The sequence below is a fragment of the Dama dama genome, chromosome X, assembly GCF_033118175.1.
Source record: "Dama dama isolate Ldn47 chromosome X, ASM3311817v1, whole genome shotgun sequence".
Taxonomy (NCBI): Eukaryota; Metazoa; Chordata; class Mammalia; order Artiodactyla; family Cervidae; genus Dama; species Dama dama.
The window spans coordinates 148,161,726-148,180,372 of NC_083714.1; positions in this window are offsets into that span (position 1 = coordinate 148,161,726).

Consider the following 18,647-nt stretch of genomic DNA (forward strand, 5'->3'; position numbering starts at 1 on the left):
CCAATATTCCATTCTTTTGATGCGGCAGCTCCTTTGTATGCCTTTTGAACAAATGGCACTGCACCCCCCACACACGACACAGCTCCCCAGCTAAGTGTCCATCTCTGCACTCGCACAGAGAAACTCCAAGTCCTATTCCCCTTCTCCCATGGGAAGTGTGTCTTTGAAACTTAGTCTGGAACCAGTACTTCCCCCTACTTTCTGGCAAACTGGACCTTCTGGTTTCATCTCCAACTCCACAGAAGCCATCTCCCTCCCTCCGCACACACTTATCCCTTCCTTCTCCTCTCTGCCCCCCACTATCAGAGAACTCAGAGACAAACATAATTTCACATCAGCTTGATTTTATTTTACTTTCGTTATTAGTGTATACAGTTGCTATAATATTCAGCACCTGTGCTTTGGGCCAGTACTCAGCGGCCAGACCCCCAAGCATTTCTGAGGTGTTCAGACATGCCGCGAAGTCAATGGCTGTCCACTGGTCGAGCTGGAATGGAAGGGGTTTCCATGGTCTCTGGGACCTCCTCTGGTTCATTCTGGTTAGCTGCAAATGCAGGGGTCTCCATGGTCTCTGGGACCTCTGCTGTTTCCTTCTGATTATCTGGAATAGCTGGGGTATTCATGGTGTCTGGACCTCCTCTGGTTCATTCTGATTCAGCTGTTCATTCGCCTTGGAACTCTGTCTACAGAACTTTGAGCATCTGATTTTCATAAGCTTTTTTTGTGGTGGGAGTTTTCAGAGAAGGTTTCTTGGACAGCTTTCCGGAATGCGATTATTCACCCTGACGGTTACCTTGGCCAACTGGTGAAAACTAGATAGGGAAACAGAATGGCACTGGTTTAGGTAAGCGTGTGAAGACAGGTGGGATCGATGGCTTCAGGAGAAGGGGAGTGGGCAGAGGAGGGTTATGCGACAGGCAAGGACAGTGGAGGGTGTCTTCTGCGTTGGGGTCGATGGGCAAGTGGCGTTTGGCTGGGTTCAGTTCACTTTGACATTTTTTTCTGAACCTCAGTTGATAGAAGGTCTTCATCTTCTCCTGGGTTACAGGAGGTGGGTGTTCCATAACTACTCTGGAGCCTTGTGGCTTCCCAGTCACCTCAGTCATTTGGAGGACACAGAGTGGTGTGCTCAGAGCCCCTGAGGACCCCTATATATTCCCGTCCCCATGGAGCATTCACCCTCATGCTTTATGAGGTCAGCAAGTCTCTTCCCCAGCCAATGGCTGCCCTGGGTGAGCTTTGACATCACAAAGCCCCATCCTGATATGTCTACCAGAGGATTGGGAGGAATTCAGATGATTTGCTGGGAGAAATGAGGCCTATGTCATGCCCTAAAGATGTCTCCAAACTCACCTGCCACCCTAACCACTATGTCAATTCTGATGGGTCACACAGCAGGCAGAGTGCATCTCCTCCCACACTGGCCCCACAGCCACACTCCTCGGGCATTCATTCTGTTTTCTCTCAGCTATCACCATTATCTAGCCCTTTCATATCTTGCCTAATCTTCCTCCATGAAAACTAGGTTTGTTTAAGGGTCTGTGGCAGCGAAAATCATTCCTTGTTCGTCCTGCAATGTGGTCTTAATGCACCTTGAAGTCCTTTGAATTCTGGGCCAGCCGACAGAAACTGTTCCATCCCGCCCCTTGTCTCAGTGTTCCAGGAGCTCGCCTCAAGTTTCTGGTCTCCAGTCGGAAAACCTTGTCTTCAGGCTGTGAGAATGCAGTGAATACACTTGCCCTTGCTCCACACGGAGCTGTGTCGTTTCAAGTCTAGGACTCAGGGTCACCTCACTAGGAGTACTCCCCAGGCTTGGGTTTGAACAGGGAGATGGGGAAGGGGCAGAGAAATGTATGTTTCAGGTTGTGCTGGGGGATCCCATGCAGAAAATGCCCACCTGCGGCTGATTAGTATTCCCAGCAAGGGGTGGAGCTTGCCCCGAGCTGTGTGAGCCTTGTGTGCAAAGGTCTTCTCAACACGTGCCCTCACAAATCACTTTGCTCATCTTGTTTTCTTGCTGGAAGCTCCCTTGGAGCTTACCTCACAGCCAAAACCAAGGGTGAATTCATTTCCATGAGCAGCTGCCTCAAGCTTCCTGCTTCTTGGATGAAACACTGAGTCATCCTGTCCTGTGCATGTAATTCCCAGTGTCTCTCATTTAGCTGCTTGGCTCTGGAGCAAAGGGGATGTATTGTGTGCTCCACCTCAGTACTAATTTTTCCAATTGACTGGTAGGGACAACCAGCCTGAGGTGCACCCATGAGGACTGTTTGTTGGCTTAGTGTTTCTTCCTGGGTTTCCTGTGAAGTGTTCACATCCTGTTGTCCATTTGTTGCTGACTCACCCAGATTCCATTACTCTGCTGAACATTTTTAGTGATAGAAAAAGCACACACGCCATAAACAAACCCAAAAGGTGACTCTTGGGATTTTTAGAAGATCTTAAAACATGATAGAAAAATGAGCAAGAGGCATGAGCCAACACTTTATAAGAAAAATGTATCACTAGCCTTTAAATTTATGAAGACATGTTTAAAGACATGAGCAGCCAATTCACAAGAAGAGTAGGGAACTAACCCCAAACCACGTTAAGAAAGTATTAAATTTAACGAAGGTAAGAAAAATCATACTAAAATTCCCTTGAGAACTGAAACTCAGTTAGAAGAGGCAGAGATTTGAGTAATTGCAGACAGAGACATTAGTATACTTGGAGTAAAAGTGTTTTGTGTGTTCTAAAAATAAGGAGAGTCATGGAAATCATAAAACAGACCCTATTTTATCTGTCAGATATGAGAAACATAGTGTCGGATGAAGCCCATTTTAAGGGTCTCCTCATGGCTCAGATAGTAAAAAAAAAAAAAAAAAAAAAAAAAAACACGTCCAACATGGGAGACAGGGTTCAATCCCTTGGTTGGGAAGATCCCTTGGAGGGAGGAATGGCAGCCTGCTCCAGTATACTTGCCTGGAAAATGCCCATGCACAGAGGAGCCTGGGGGGCTGCAGTCCATGGCGTCACAAAGAGTTGGACATGGCTGAACAACGAAGCATAGCAAAGCGGAGCACATTGAATATTTGTGAAAGAAATTCAGGTAGGGAGGAAAGAGGGAGAAAGGGAAACAATGGAAATGAAAGGAAGGAAAGAAAATCCTCCATTGCTGGTGAGAACAGAGCAACCAGACATGTCCCCCAGCAGGACAGCACCACACATGTCCATCTGAGCACTCTCAGCCAGTTTGAAACAACCATCTCCGACTTTGGTCCCACTCCTCCAACCAACCTCATGTGCAGGGTTTACCACTAACAGTCATCATGGTTTCTCCTCATTCAAATCCTGATTCACCCAGAAGTAAAAAAGACACGTGTGCCCCAATGTTCATCACAGCACTGTTTACAATAACCAGGGCATGGAGGGAAGCTAGATGTCCATCAGCAGACAAATGGGTAAGAAAGCTGTGGTACATACACAATGGAATATTGCTCAGCCCTTAAAAAGAACACATGTGAATCCATTCGAATGACGTGGATGAAACTGGAGCCTATTATACAGAGTGAAGTAAGTCAGAAAGAAAAACACCAATACACTATACTAAGGCATATATATTGAATGTAGGAAGATGGAGATGATAACCCTACAGGGGACACAGTCAAAGAGACACAGATTTACAGAAGAGTCTTTTGGACTCTGTGGAATTCGGCGAGGGTTGGATGATCTGAGAGAATAGCATTGAAACATGTATATTATCCTGTGTGAAAGGGATAGCCAGTCCGTGTTCAATGCATAAAACAGGGTCCCAGGACAAGTTCAGTGGGCTGACCCAGAGGGATTGGATTGGGAGGAAGATGTGAGGGGGAATCAGCATGGGGAATACATGTACTCCCATGGCTGATTCATGTCAATGTATGGCAAAACCCACCACAATACTGTAAAGTAAATATACACCAATTAAAATAAAATAGAGAGTGTTCTAGTTTCATTCTTTTACAAGTGGTTGACCAGTTTTCCCAGCACCACTTGTTAAAGAGGTTTTCTTTTTTCCATTGTATATCCTTGCCTCATTTGTCAAAAATAAGGTGTCCATAGGTTCGTGGATTTATCTCTGGGCTTTCTATTCTGTTCCATTGATCTATATTTCTGTCTTTGTGCCAGTACCATACTGTCTTGATGACTGTGGCTTTGTAGTAGAGTCTGAAGTCAGGCAGGTTGTTTCCTCCAGCTGCATTCTTCTTTCTCAAGATTACTTTGGCTATTCGAGGTTTTTTGTATTTCCATACAAATTGTGAAATTCTTTGGTCTAGTTCTGTGAAAAATACCGTTGGTAGCTTGATAGGGATTGCATTGAATCTATAGACTGCTTTAGGTAGAATAGCCATTTTGACATACACCAAAATAAACTCAAAATGGATTAAAGATCTAAATGTAAGACCAGAAACTATAAAACTCCTAGAGGAGAACAAAGGCAAAACACTCTCCGACATAAATCAAAGCAAGATCCTCTATGACCCACCTCCCAGAATATTGGAAATAAAAGCAAAACTAAAGAAATGGGACCTAATGAAACTTAAAAGCTTTTGCACTACAAAGGAAACTATAAGTAAGGTGAAAAGACAGCCCTCAGATTGGGAGAAAATAATAGCAAATGAAGAAACAGACAAAGGATTAATCTCAAAAATATACAAGCAACTCCTGCAGCTCAATTCCAGAAAAATAAATGACCCAATCAAAAAATGGGCCAAAGAACTAAACAGACATTTCTCCAAAGAAGACATACAGATGGCTAACAAACACATGAAAAGATGCTCAACATCACTCATTATGAGAGAAATGCAAATCAAAACCACAATGAGGTACCATTACACGCCAGTCAGGATGGCTGCCATCCAAAAGTCTACAAGCAATAAATGCTGGAGAGGGTGTGGAGAAAAGGGAACCCTCTTACACTGTTGGTGGGAATGCAAACTAGTACAGCCGCTATGGAAAACAGTGTGGAGATTTCTTAAAAAACTGGAAATAGAACTGCCATATGACCCAGCAATCCCACTTCTGGGCATACACACTGAGGAAACCAGATCTGAAAGAGACACGTGCACCCCAATGTTCATTGCAGCATTGTTTATAATAGCCAGGACATGGAAGCAACCTAGATGCCCATCAGCAGATGAATGGATAAGGAAGCTGTGGTACATATACACCTTGGAATATTACTCAGCCATTAAAAAGAATTCATTTGAACCAGTCCTAATGAGATGGATGAAGCTGGAGCCCCTTATACAGAGTGAAGTAAGCCAGAAAGATAAAGAACATTACAGCATACTGACACATGTATATGGAATTTAGAAAGGTGATAACGATAACCCTATATGCAGAACAGAAAAAGAGACACAGAAATACAGAACAGACTTTTGAACTTTGTGGGAGAATGTGAGGGTGGGATATTTCAAAAGAACAGCATGTATACTGTCTATGGTGAAACAGATCACCAGCCCAGGTGGGATGCACAAGACAAGTGCTCCGGCCTGGTGCAATGGGAAGACCCAGAGGAATCGGGTGGAGAGGGAGGTGGGAGGGGGGATCGGGATTGGGAATACATGGAAATCCATCGCTGATTCATATCAATGTATGACAAAACCCACTGGAAAAAAAAATAATAATAATAAAAAAAATAAATAAAATTAAAAAAAAATAAAATAGAATCCTTTGATAAAAAGGGACTAATCAGTATTACCTTTTTTAACTCCAAAAATACCATTGTTTCCTTGCTTTCTTCCCTCCTTCCTCCCACCCCCCCCCCCCTTTCTTTACATTTCGTTTTGATTATACAGCAGTTAAATCTGGCTTTCCATCAATAGTTATGACAAAGTCCTGGCTCTATTCCCCATGTTGTACAATTCAACCCTGAGCTCATTTTCCACCTAATTATCACTGCGTGCCTCCCACTTCCCCACCTGTGTATTGCCCTTCCCTCTTTCCCTCCTTGCTGGTAACCAGTAGCTGCTACTCTATATTTCTGCACCGCCATTATTATCATATTCTCTACTTTGTGGTATGTTTACATTCTATAAGTGATATCATACAGTATTTGTCAATCACTGTCTGAGTTATTTTACTCAATATTCTACCTTCCATGTTACTGCAAATGCCAATATTCCATTCTTTTGATGCGGCAGCTCCTTTGTATGCCTTTTGAACAAATGGCACTGCACCCCCCACACACGACACAGCTCCCCAGCTAAGTGTCCATCTCTGCACTCGCACAGAGAAACTCCAAGTCCTATTCCCCTTCTCCCATGGGAAGTGTGTCTTTGAAACTTAGTCTGGAACCAGTACTTCCCCCTACTTTCTGGCAAACTGGACCTTCTGGTTCCATCTCCAACTCCACAGAAGCCATCTCCCTCGCTCCGCACACACTTATCCCTTCCTTCTCCTCTCTGCCCCCCACTATCAGAGAATTCAGAGACAAACATAATTTCACATCAGCTTGATTTTATTTTACTTTCGTTATTAGTGTATACAGTTGCTATAATATTCAGCACCTGTGCTTTGGGCCAGTATTCAGCGGCCAGACCCCCAAGCATTTCTGAGGTGTTCAGACATGCCGCGAAGTCAATGGCTGTCCACTGGTCCAGCTGGAATGGAAGGGGTTTCCATGGTCTCTGGGACCTCCTCTGGTTCATTCTGGTTAGCTGCAAATGCAGGGTTCTCCATGGTCTCTGGGACCTCTGCTGTTTCCTTCTGATTATCTGGAATAGCTGGGGTCTTCATGGTGTCTGGACCTCCTCTGGTTCATTCTGATTCAGCTGTTCATTCGCCTTGGAACTCTGTCTACAGAACTTTGAGCATCTGATTTTCATAAGCTTTTTTTGTGGTGAGAGTTTTCAGAGAAGGTTTCTTGGACAGCTTTCCGGAATGCGATTATTCACCCTGACGGTTACCTTGGCCAACTGGTGAAAACTAGATAGGGAAACAGAATGGCACTGGTTTAGGTAAGCGTGTGAAGACAGGTGGGATCGATGGCTTCAGGAGAAGGGGAGTGTGCAGAGGAGGGTTATGCGACAGGCAAGGACAGTGGAGGGTGTCTTCTGCGGGGGGGTCGATGGGCAAGTGGCGTTTGGCTGGGTTCAGTTCACTTTGACATTTTTTTCTGAACCTCAGTTGATAGAAGGTCTTCATCTTCTCCTGGGTTACAGGAGGTGGGTGTTCCATAACTACTCTGGAGCCTTGTGGCTTCCCAGTCACCTCAGTCATTTGGAGGACACAGAGTGGTGTGCTCAGAGCCCCTGAGGACCCCTATATATTCCCGTCCCCATGGAGCATTCACCCTCATGCTTTATGAGGTCAGCAAGTCTCTTCCCCAGCCAATAGCTGCCCTGGGTGAGCTTTGACATCACAAAGCCCCATCCTGATATGTCTACCAGAGGATTGGGAGGAATTCAGATGATTTGCTGGGAGAAATGAGGCCTATGTCATGCCCTAAAGATGTCTCCAAACTCACCTGCCACGCTAACCACTATGTCAATTCTGATGGGTCACACAGCAGGCAGAGTGCATCTCCTCCCACACTGGCCCCACAGCCACACTCCTCGGGCATTCATTCTGTTTTCTCTCAGCTATCACCATTATCTAGCCCTTTCATATCTTGCCTAAACTTCCTCTATGAAAACTAGGTTGTGTTTAAGGGTCTGTGGCAGCGAGAATCATTGCTTGTTCGTCCTGCAATGTGGTCTTAATGCACCTTGAAGCCCTTTGAATTCTGGGCCAGCCGACAGAAACTGTTCCATCCCGCCTCCTTGTCTCAGTGTTCCCGGAGCTCACCTCACCTTTCTGGTCTCCAGTCGGAAAACCTTGTCTTCAGGCTGTGAGAATGCAGTGAATACACTTGCCCTTGCTCCACACGGAGCTGTGTCGTTTCAAGTCTAGGACTCAGGGTCACCTCACTAGGAGTACTCCCCAGGCTTGGGTTTGAACAGGGAGATGGGGAAGGGGCAGAGAAATGTATGTTTCAGGTTGTGCTTGGGGATCCCATGCAGAAAATGCCCACCTGCGGCTGATTAGTATTCCCAGCAAGGGGTGGAGCTTGCCCAGAGCTGTGTGAGCCTTGTGTGCAAAGGTCTTCTCAACACGTTCCCTCACAAATCACTTTGCTCATCTTGTTTTCTTGCTGGAAGCTCCCTTGGAGCTTACCTCACAGCCAAAACCAAGGGTGAATTCATTTCCATGAGCAGCTGCCTCAAGCTTCCTGCTTCTTGGATGAAACACTGAGTCATCCTGTCCTGTGCATGTAATTCCCAGTGTCTCTCATTTAGCTGCTTGGCTCTGGAGCAAAGGGGAATGTATTGTGTGCTCCACCTCAGTACTAATTTTTCCAATTGACTGGTAGGGACAACCAGCCTGAGGTGCACCCGTGAGGACTGTTTGTTGGCTTAGTGTTTCTTCCTGGGTTTCCTGTGAAGTGTTCACACCCTGTTGTCCGTTTGTTGCTAACTCCCCCAGATTCCATCACTTTGCTGAATATTTTTACTGGTAGAAAAGCACACACGCCATAAACAAACCCAAAAGGTGACTCTTGGGATTTTTAGAAGATCTTAAAACCTGATAGAAAAATGGGCAAGAGGCATGAACCAACACTTTATAAGAAAAATATATCATTAGCCTTTAAGTTTATGAAGACATGTTTAAAGACATGAGCAGCCAATTCACAAGAAGGGTAGAGAACTAACCCCAAACCACGTTAAGAAAGTATTAAATTTAACGAAGGTAAGAAAAATCATACTAAATTCTCTTGAGAACTGAAACTCAGTTAGAAGAGGCATAGATTTGAGTAATTGCAGACAGAGACATTAGTATACTTGGAGTAAAAGTGTTTTGTGTGTTCTAAAAATAAGGAGAGTCATGGAAATCATAAAACAGACCCTATTTTATCTGTCAGATATGAGAAACATAGTGTCGGATGAAGCCCATTTTAAGGGTCTCCTCATGGCTCAGATAGTAAAAAAAAAAAAAAAAAAAAAAAAAAAAAAAAAAAAAAAAACCACGTCCAACATGGGAGACAGGGTTCAATCCCTGGGTTGGGAAGATCCACTGGAGGGAGGAATGGCAGCGTGCTCCAGTACACTTGACTGGAAAATCCCCATTCACAGAGGAGTTTGGGGGGCTACAGTCCACGGGGTCACAAAGAGTTGGACATGACTGAATAACGAAGCATAGCAAAGGGGAGCACATTGAATATTTGTGAAAGAAATTCAGGTAGGGAGGAAAGAGGGAGAAAGGGAAACAATGGAAATGAAAGGAAGGAAAGAAAATCCTCCATTGCTGGTGAGAACAGAGCAACCAGACATGTCCCCCAGCAGGACAGCACCACACATGTCCATCTGAGCACTCTCAGCCAGTTTGAAACAACCATCTCCGACTTTGGTCCCACTCCTCCAACCAAACTCATGTGCAGGGTTTACCACTAACAGTCATCATGGTTTCTCCTCATTCAAATCCTGATTCACCCAGAAGTAAAAGAGACACGTGTGCCCCAATGTTCATCACAGCACTGTTTACAATAACCAGGGCATGGAGGGAAGCTAGATGTCCATCAGAAGACAAATGGATAAGAAAGCTGTGGTACACAGGCACAATGGAATATTGCTCAGCCCTTAAAAAGAACACATGTGAATCCATTCGAACGACGTGGATGAAACTGGAGCCTATTATACAGAGTGAAGTAAGTCAGAAAGAAAAACACCAATACACTATACTAAAACATATATATTGAATGTAGGAAGATGGAGATGATAACCCTACAGGGGACACAGTCAAAGAGACACAGATTTACAGAAGAGTCTTTTGGACTCTGTGGAATTCGGCGAGGGTTGGATGATCTGAGAGAATAGCATTGAAACATGTATATTATCCTGTGTGAAAGGGATAGCCAGTCCGTGTTCAATGCATAAACAGGGTCCCAGGACAAGTTCAGTTGGCTGACCCAGAGGGATTGGATTGGGAGGAAGATGTGAGAGGGAATCAGCATGGGGAATACATGTACTCCCATGGTTGATTCCTGTCAATGTATGGCAAAACCCACCACAATACTGTAAAGTAAATATACTCCAATTAAAATAAAATAGAATCCTTTGATAAAAAGGGACTAATCAGTATTACCTTTTTTAACTCCAAAAATACCATTGTTTCCTTGCTTTCTTCCCTCCTTCCTCCCACCCTCCCCCCCTTTCTTTACATTTCGTTTTGATTCTACAGCAGTTAAATCTGGCTTTCCATCAATAGATATGACAAAGTCCTGGCTCTATTACCCATGTTGTACAATTCAACCCTGAGCTCATTTTCCACCTAATTATCACTGCATGCCTCCCACTTCCCCACCTGTGTATTGCCCTTCCCTCTTTCCCTCCTTGCTGGTAACCAGTAGCTGCTACTCTATATTTCTGCACCTCCATTATTATCATATTCTCTACTTTGTGGTATGTTTACATTCTATAAGTGATATCATACAGTATTTGTCAATCACTGTCTGAGTTATTTTACTCAATATTCTACCTTCCATATTACTGCAAATGCCAATATTCCATTCTTTTGATGGGGCAGCTCCTTTGTATGCCTTTTGAACAAATGGCACTCCCCCCACCCCCACACACGGCACAGCTCCCCAGCTAAGTGTCCATCTCTGCACTCGCACAGAGAAACTCCAATTCCTATTCCCCTTCGCCCATGGGAAGTGTGTCTTTGAAACTTAGTCTGGAACCAGTACTTCCCCCTACTTTCTGGCAAACTGGACCTTCTGGTTTCATCTCCAACTCCACAGAAGCCATCTCCCTCCCTCTGCACACACTTATCCCTTCCTTCTCCTCTCTGCCGCCCACTATCAGAGAACTCAGAGACAAACATAATTTCACATCAGCTTGATTTTATTTTACTTTCGTTATTAGTGTATAGAGTTGCTATAATATTCAGCACCTGTGCTTTGGGCCTGTACTCAGCGGCCAGACCCCCAAGTATTTCTGAGGTGTTTAGACATGCCGCGAAGTCAATGGCTGTCCACTGGTCCAGCTGGAATGGAAGGGGTTTCCATGGTCTCTGGGACCTCCTCTGGTTCATTCTGGTTAGCTGCAAATGCAGGGGTCTCCATGGTCTCTGGGACCTCCGATGTTTCATTCTGATTAGCTGGAATAGCTGGGGTCTTCATGGTGTCTGGACCTCCTCTGGTTCATTCTGATTCAGCTGTTCATTCGCCTTGGAACTCTGTCTACAGAACTTTGAGCATCTGATTTTCATAAGCTTTTTTTGTGGTGGGAGTTTTCAGAGAAGGTTTCTTGGACAGCTTTCCGGAATGCGATTATTCACCCTGACGGTTACCCTGGCCAACTGGTGAAAACTAGATAGGGAAACAGAACGGCACTGGTTTAGGTAAGCGTGTGAAGACAGGTGGGATTGATGGCTTCAGGAGAAGGGGAGTGGGCAGAGGTGGATTATGCACCAGGCAAGGACAGTGGAGGGTGTCTTCTGCGTTGGGGTCGATGGGCAAGTGGCGTTTGGCTGGGTTCAGTTCACTTTGACATTTTTTTCTGAACCTCAATTGATAGAAGGTCTTCATCTTCTCCTGGGTTACAGGAGGTGGGTGTTCCATAACTACTCTGGAGCCTTGTGGCTTCCCAGTCACCTCAGTCATTTGGAGGACACAGAGTGGTGTGCTCAGAGCCCCTGAGGACCCCTATATATTCCCGTCCCCATGGAGCATTCACCCTCATGCTTTATGAGGTCAGCAAGTCTCTTCCCCAGCCAATGGCTGCCCTGGGTGAGCTTTGACATCACAAAGCCCCATCCTGATATGTCTACCAGAGGATTGGGAGGAATTCAGATGATTTGCTGGGAGAAATGAGGCCTATGTCATGCCCTAAAGATGTCTCCAAACTCACCTGCCACGCTAACCACTATGTCAATTCTGATGGGTCACACAGCAGGCAGAGTGCATCTCCTCCCACACTGGCCCCACAGCCACACTCCTCGGGCATTCATTCTGTTTTCTCTCAGCTATCACCATTATCTAGCCCTTTCATATCCTGCCTAAACTTCCTCTATGAAAACTAGGTTGTGTTTAAGGGTCTGTGGCAGCGAGAATCATTGCTTGTTCGTCCTGCAATGTGGTCTTAATGCACCTTGAAGCCCTTTGAATTCTGGGCCAGCCGACAGAAACTGTTCCATCCCGCCTCCTTGTCTCAGTGTTACCGGAGCTCGCCTCACGTTTCTGGTCTCCAGTCGGAAAACCTTGTCTTCAGGCTGTGAGAATGCAGTGAATACACTTGCCCTTGCTCCACACGGAGCTGTGTCGTTTCAAGTCTAGGACTCAGGGTCACCTCACTAGGAGTATTCCCCAGGCTTGGGTTTGAACAGGGAGATGGGGAAGGGGCAGAGAAATGTATGTTTCAGGTTGTGCTGGGGGATCCCATGCAGAAAATGCCCACCTGCGGCTGATTAGTATTCCCAGCAAGGGGTGGAGCTTGCCCAGAGCTGTGTGAGCCTTGTGTGCAAAGGTCTTCTCAACACGTTCCCTCACAAATCACTTTGCTCATCTTGTTTTCTTGCTGGAAGCTCCCTTGGAGCTTACCTCACAGCCAAAACCAAGGGTGAATTCATTTCCATGAGCAGCTGCCTCAAGCTTCCTGCTTCTTGGATGAAACACTGAGTCATCCTGTCCTGTGCATGTAATTCCCAGTGTCTCTCATTTAGCTGCTTGGCTCTGGAGCAAAGGGGAATGTATTGTGTGCTCCACCTCAGTACTAATTTTTCCAATTGACTGGTAGGGACAACCAGCCTGAGGTGCACCCGTGAGGACTGTTTGTTGGCTTAGTGTTTCTTCCTGGGTTTCCTGTGAAGTGTTCACACCCTGTTGTCCGTTTGTTGCTAACTCCCCCAGATTCCATCACTTTGCTGAATATTTTTACTGGTAGAAAAGCACACACGCCATAAACAAACCCAAAAGGTGACTCTTGGGATTTTTAGAAGATCTTAAAACCTGATAGAAAAATGGCAAGAGGCATGAACCAACACTTTATAAGAAAAATGTATCACTAGCCTTTAAATTTATGAAGACATGTTTAAAGACATGAGCAGCCAATTCACAAGAAGGGTAGGGAACTAACCCCAAACCACGTTAAGAAAGTATTAAATTTAACGAAGGTAAGGAAAATCATACTAAAATTCCCTTGAGAACTGAAACTCAGTTAGAAGAGGCATAGATTTGAGTAATTGCAGACAGAGACATTAGTATACTTGGAGTAAAATTGTTTTGTGTGTTCTAAAAATAAGGAGAGTCACGGAAATCATAAAATAGACCCTATTTTATCTGACAGATATGAGAAACATAGTGTTGGATGAAGCCCATTTTAAGGGTCTCCTCATGGCTAAGATAGTTAAAAAAAAAAAAAAAAAAAAAACACGTCCAACATGGGAGACAGGGTTCAATCCCTGGGTTGGGAAGATACCCTGGAGGGAGGAATGGCAGCCTGCTCCAGTATACTTGCCTGGAAAATGCCCATGCACAGAGGAGTTTGGGGGGCTACAGTCCACGGGGTCACAAAGAGTTGGACATGACTGAATAACGAAGCATAGCAAAGCGGAGCATATTGAATATTTGTGAAAGAAATTCAGGTAGGGAGGAATGAGGGAGAAAGGGAAACAAGGGAAATGAAAGGAAGGAAAGAAAATCCTCCATTGCTGGTGAGAACAGAGCAACCAGAGATGTCCCCCAGCAGGACAGCACCACACATGTCCATCTGAGCACTCTCAGCCAGTTTGAAACAACCATCTCCGACTTTGGTCCCACTCCTCCAACCAAACTCATGTGCAGGGTTTACCACTAACAGTCATCATGGTTTCTCCTCATTCAAATCCTGATTCACCCAGAAGTAAAAAAGACACGTGTGCCCCAATGTTCTTCACAGCACTGTTTACAATAACCAGGGCATGGAGGGAAGCTAGACGTCCATCAGCAGACAAATGGGTAAGAAAGCTGTGGTACATAGGCACAATGGAATATTGCTCAGCCCTTAAAAAGAACACATGTGAATCCATTCGAATGACGTGGATGAAACTGGAGCCTATTATGCAGAGTGAAGTAAGTCAGAAAGAAAAACACCAATACACTATACTAAGGCATATATACTGAATGTAGGAAGATGGAGATGATAACCCTACAGGGGACACAGTCAAAGAGACACAGATTTACAGAAGAGTCTTTTGGACTCTGTGGAATTCGGCGAGGGTTGGATGATCTGAGAGAATAGCATTGAAACATGTATATTATCCTGTGTGAAAGGGATAGCCAGTCCGTGTTCAATGCATAAAACAGGGTCCCAGGACAAGTTCAGTGGGCTGACCCAGAGGGATTGGATTGGGAGGAAGATGTGAGGGGGAATCAGCATGGGGAATACATGTACTCCCATGGCTGATTCATGTCAATGTATGGCAAAACACACCACAATACTGTAAAGTAAATATACACCAATTAAAATAAAATAGAATCCTTTGATAAAAAGGGACTAATCAGTATTACCTTTTTTAACTCCAAAAATACCATTGTTTCCTTGCTTTCTTCCCTCCTTCCTCCCCACCCCCCTTCTTTACATTTCGTTTTGATTATACAGCAGTTAAATCTGGCTTTCCATCAATAGTTATGACAAAGTCCTGGCTCTATTCCTCATGTTGTACAATTCAACCCTGAGCTCATTTTCCACCTAATTATCACTGTGTGCCTCCCACTTCCCCACCTGTGTATTGCCCTTCCCTCTTTCCCTCCTTGCTGGTAACCAGTAGCTGCTACTCTATATTTCTGCACCGCCATTATTATCATATTCTCTACTTTGTGGTATGTTTACATTCTATAAGTGATATCATACAGTATTTGTCAATCACTGTCTGAGTTATTTTACTCAATATTCTACCTTCCATGTTACTGCAAATGCCAATATTCCATTCTTTTGATGGGGCAGCTCGTTTGTATGCCTTTTGAACAAATGGCACTGCCCCCCCCACACACACACACACACGACACAGCTCCCCAGGTAAGTGTCCATCTCTGCACTCGCACAGAGAAACTCCAAGTCCTATTCCTCTTCTCCCATGGGAAGTGTGTCTTTGAAACTTAGTCTGGAACCAGTACTTCCCCCTACTTTCTGGCAACCTGGACCTTCTGGTTCCATCTCCAACTCCACAGAAGCCATCTCCCTCCCTCCACACACACTTATCCCTTCCTTCTCCTCTCTGCCCCCCACTATCAGAGAAGTCAGAGACAAACATAATTTCACATCAGCTTGATTTTATTTTACTTTCGTTATTAGTGTATACAGTTGCTATAATATTCAGCACCTGTGCTTTGGGCCAGTACTCAGCGGCCAGACCCCCAAGTATTTCTGAGGTGTTTAGACATGACGCGAAGTCAATGGCTGTCCACTTGTCCAGCTGGAATGGAAGGGGTTTCCATGGTCTCTGGGACCTCCTCTGGTTCATTCTGGTTAGCTGCAAATGCAGGGGTCTCCATGGTCTCTGGGACCTCCGATGTTTCATTCTGATTAGCTGGAATCGCTGGGGTCTTCATGGTGTCTGGACCTCCTCTGGTTCATTCTGATTCAGCTGTTCATTCGCCTTGGAACTCTGTCTACAGAACTTTGAGCATCTGATTTTCATAAGCTTTTTTTGTGGTGGGAGTTTTCAGAGAAGGTTTCTTGGACGGCTTTCCGGAATGCGATTATTCACCCTGACGGTTACCCTGGCCAACTGGTGAAAACTAGATAGGGAAACAGAATGTCACTGGTTTAGGTAAGCGTGGGAAGACAGGTGGGATCGATGGCTTCAGGAGTAGGGGAGTGGGCAGAGGAGGGTTATGCGCCAGGCAAGGACAGTGGAGGGTGTCTTCTGCAGTGGGGTCGATGGGCAAGTGGCGTTTGGCTGGGTTCAGTTCACTTTGACATTTTTTTTCTGAACCTCAATTGATAGAAGGTCTTCATCTTCTCCTGGGTTACAGGAGGTGGGTGTTCCATAACTACTCTGGAGCCTTGTGGCTTCCCAGTCACCTCAGTCATTTGGAGGACACAGAGTGGTGTGCTCAGAGCCCCTGAGGACCCCTATATATTCCCGTCCCCATAGAGCATTCACCCTCATGCTTTATGAGGTCAGCAAGTCTCTTCCCCAGCCAATGGCTGCCCTGGGTGAGCTTTGACATCACAAAGCCCCATCCTGATATGTCTACCAGAGGATTGGGAGGAATTCAGATGATTTGCTGGGAGAAATGAGGCCTATGTCATGCCCTAAAGATGTCTCCAAACTCACCTGCCACCCTAACCACTATGTCAATTCTGATGGGTCACACAGCAGGCAGAGTGCATCTCCTCCCACACTGGCCCCACAGCCACACTCCTCGGGCATTCATTCTGTTTTCTCTCAGCTATCACCATTATCTAGCCCTTTCATATCTTGCCTAATCTTCCTCCATGAAAACTAGGTTTGTTTAAGGGTCTGTGGCAGCGAGAATCATTCCTTGTTCGTCCTGCAATGTGGTCTTAATGCACCTTGAAGTCCTTTGAATTCTGGGCCAGCCGACAGAAACTGTTCCATCCCGCCCCTTGTCTCAGTGTTCCAGGAGCTCGCCTCACGTTTCTGGTCTCCAGTCGGAAAACCTTGTCTTCAGGCTGTGAGAATGCAGTGAATACACTTGCCCTTGCTCCACACGGAGCTGTGTCGTTTCAAGTCTAGGACTCAGGGTCACCTCACTAGGAGTACTCCCCAGGCTTGGGTTTGAACAGGGAGATGGGGAAGGGGCAGAGAAATGTATGTTTCAGGTTGTGCTGGGGGATCCCATGCAGAAAATGCCCACCTGCGGCTGATTAGTATTCCCAGCAAGGGGTGGAGCTTGCCCCGAGCTGTGTGAGCCTTGTGTGCAAAGGTCTTCTCAACACGTGCCCTCACAAATCACTTTGCTCATCTTGTTTTCTTGCTGGAAGCTCCCTTGGAGCTTACCTCACAGCCAAAACCAAGGGTGAATTCATTTCCATGAGCAGCTGCCTCAAGCTTCCTGCTTCTTGGATGAAACACTGAGTCATCCTGTCCTGTGCATGTAATTCCCAGTGTCTCTCATTTAGCTGCTTGGCTCTGGAGCAAAGGGGATGTATTGTGTGCTCCACCTCAGTACTAATTTTTCCAATTGACTGGTAGGGACAACCAGCCTGAGGTGCACCCATGAGGACTGTTTGTTGGCTTAGTGTTTCTTCCTGGGTTTCCTGTGAAGTGTTCACATCCTGTTGTCCATTTGTTGCTGACTCACCCAGATTCCATCACTCTGCTGAACATTTTTAGTGATAGAAAAAGCACACACGCCATAAACAAACCCAAAAGGTGACTCTTGGGATTTTTAGAAGATCTTAAAACATGATAGAAAAATGAGCAAGAGGCATGAGCCAACACTTTATAAGAAAAATGTATCACTAGCCTTTAAATTTATGAAGACATGTTTAAAGACATGAGCAGCCAATTCACAAGAAGAGTAGGGAACTAACCACAAACCACGTTAAGAAAGTATTAAATTTAACGAAGGTAAGGAAAATCATACTAAAATTCCCTTGAGAACTGAAACTCAGTTAGAAGAGGCAGAGATTTGAGTAATTGCAGACAGAGACATTAGTATACTTGGAGTAAAAGTGTTTTGTGTGTTCTAAAAATAAGGAGAGTCATGGAAATCATAAAACAGACCCTATTTTATCTGTCAGATATGAGAAACATAGTGTCGGATGAAGCCCATTTTAAGGGTCTCCTCATGGCTCAGATAGTAAAAAAAAAAAAAAAAAACACGTCCAACATGGGAGACAGGGTTCAATCCCTGGGTTGGGAAGATCCCCTGGAGGGAGGAATGGCAGCCTGCTCCAGTATACTTGCCTGGAAAATGCCCATGCACAGAGGAGCCTGGGGGGCTGCAGTCCATGGCGTCACAAAGAGTTGGACATGGCTGAACAACGAAGCAGAGCAAAGCGGAGCACATTGAATATTTGTGAAAGAAATTCAGGTATGGAGGAAAGAGGGAGAAAGGGAAACAATGGAAATGAAAGGAAGGAAAGAAAATCCTCCATTGCTGGTGAGAACAGAGCAACCAGACATGTCCCCCAGCAGGACAGCACCACACATGTCCATCTGAGCACTCTCAGCCAGTTTGAAACAACCATCTCCGACTTTGGTCCCACTCCTCCAACCAAACTCATGTGCAGGGTTTACCACTAACAGTCATCATGGTTTCTCCTCATTCAAATCCTGATTCACCCAGAAGTAAAAAAGACACGTGTGCCCCAATGTTCATCACAGCACTGTTTACAATAACCAGGGCATGGAGGGAAGCTAGATGTCCATCAGAAGACAAATGGGTAAGAAAGCTGTGGTACATAGGTACAATGGAATATTGCTCAGCCCTTAAAAAGAACACATGTGAATCCATTCGAATGACGTGGATGAAACTGGAGCCTATTATACAGAGTGAAGTAAGTCAGAAAGAAAAACACCAATACACTATACTAAGGCATATATATTGAATGTAGAAAAATGGAGATGATAACCCTACAGGGGACACAGTCAAAGAGACACAGATTTACAGAAGAGTCTTTTGGACTCTGTGG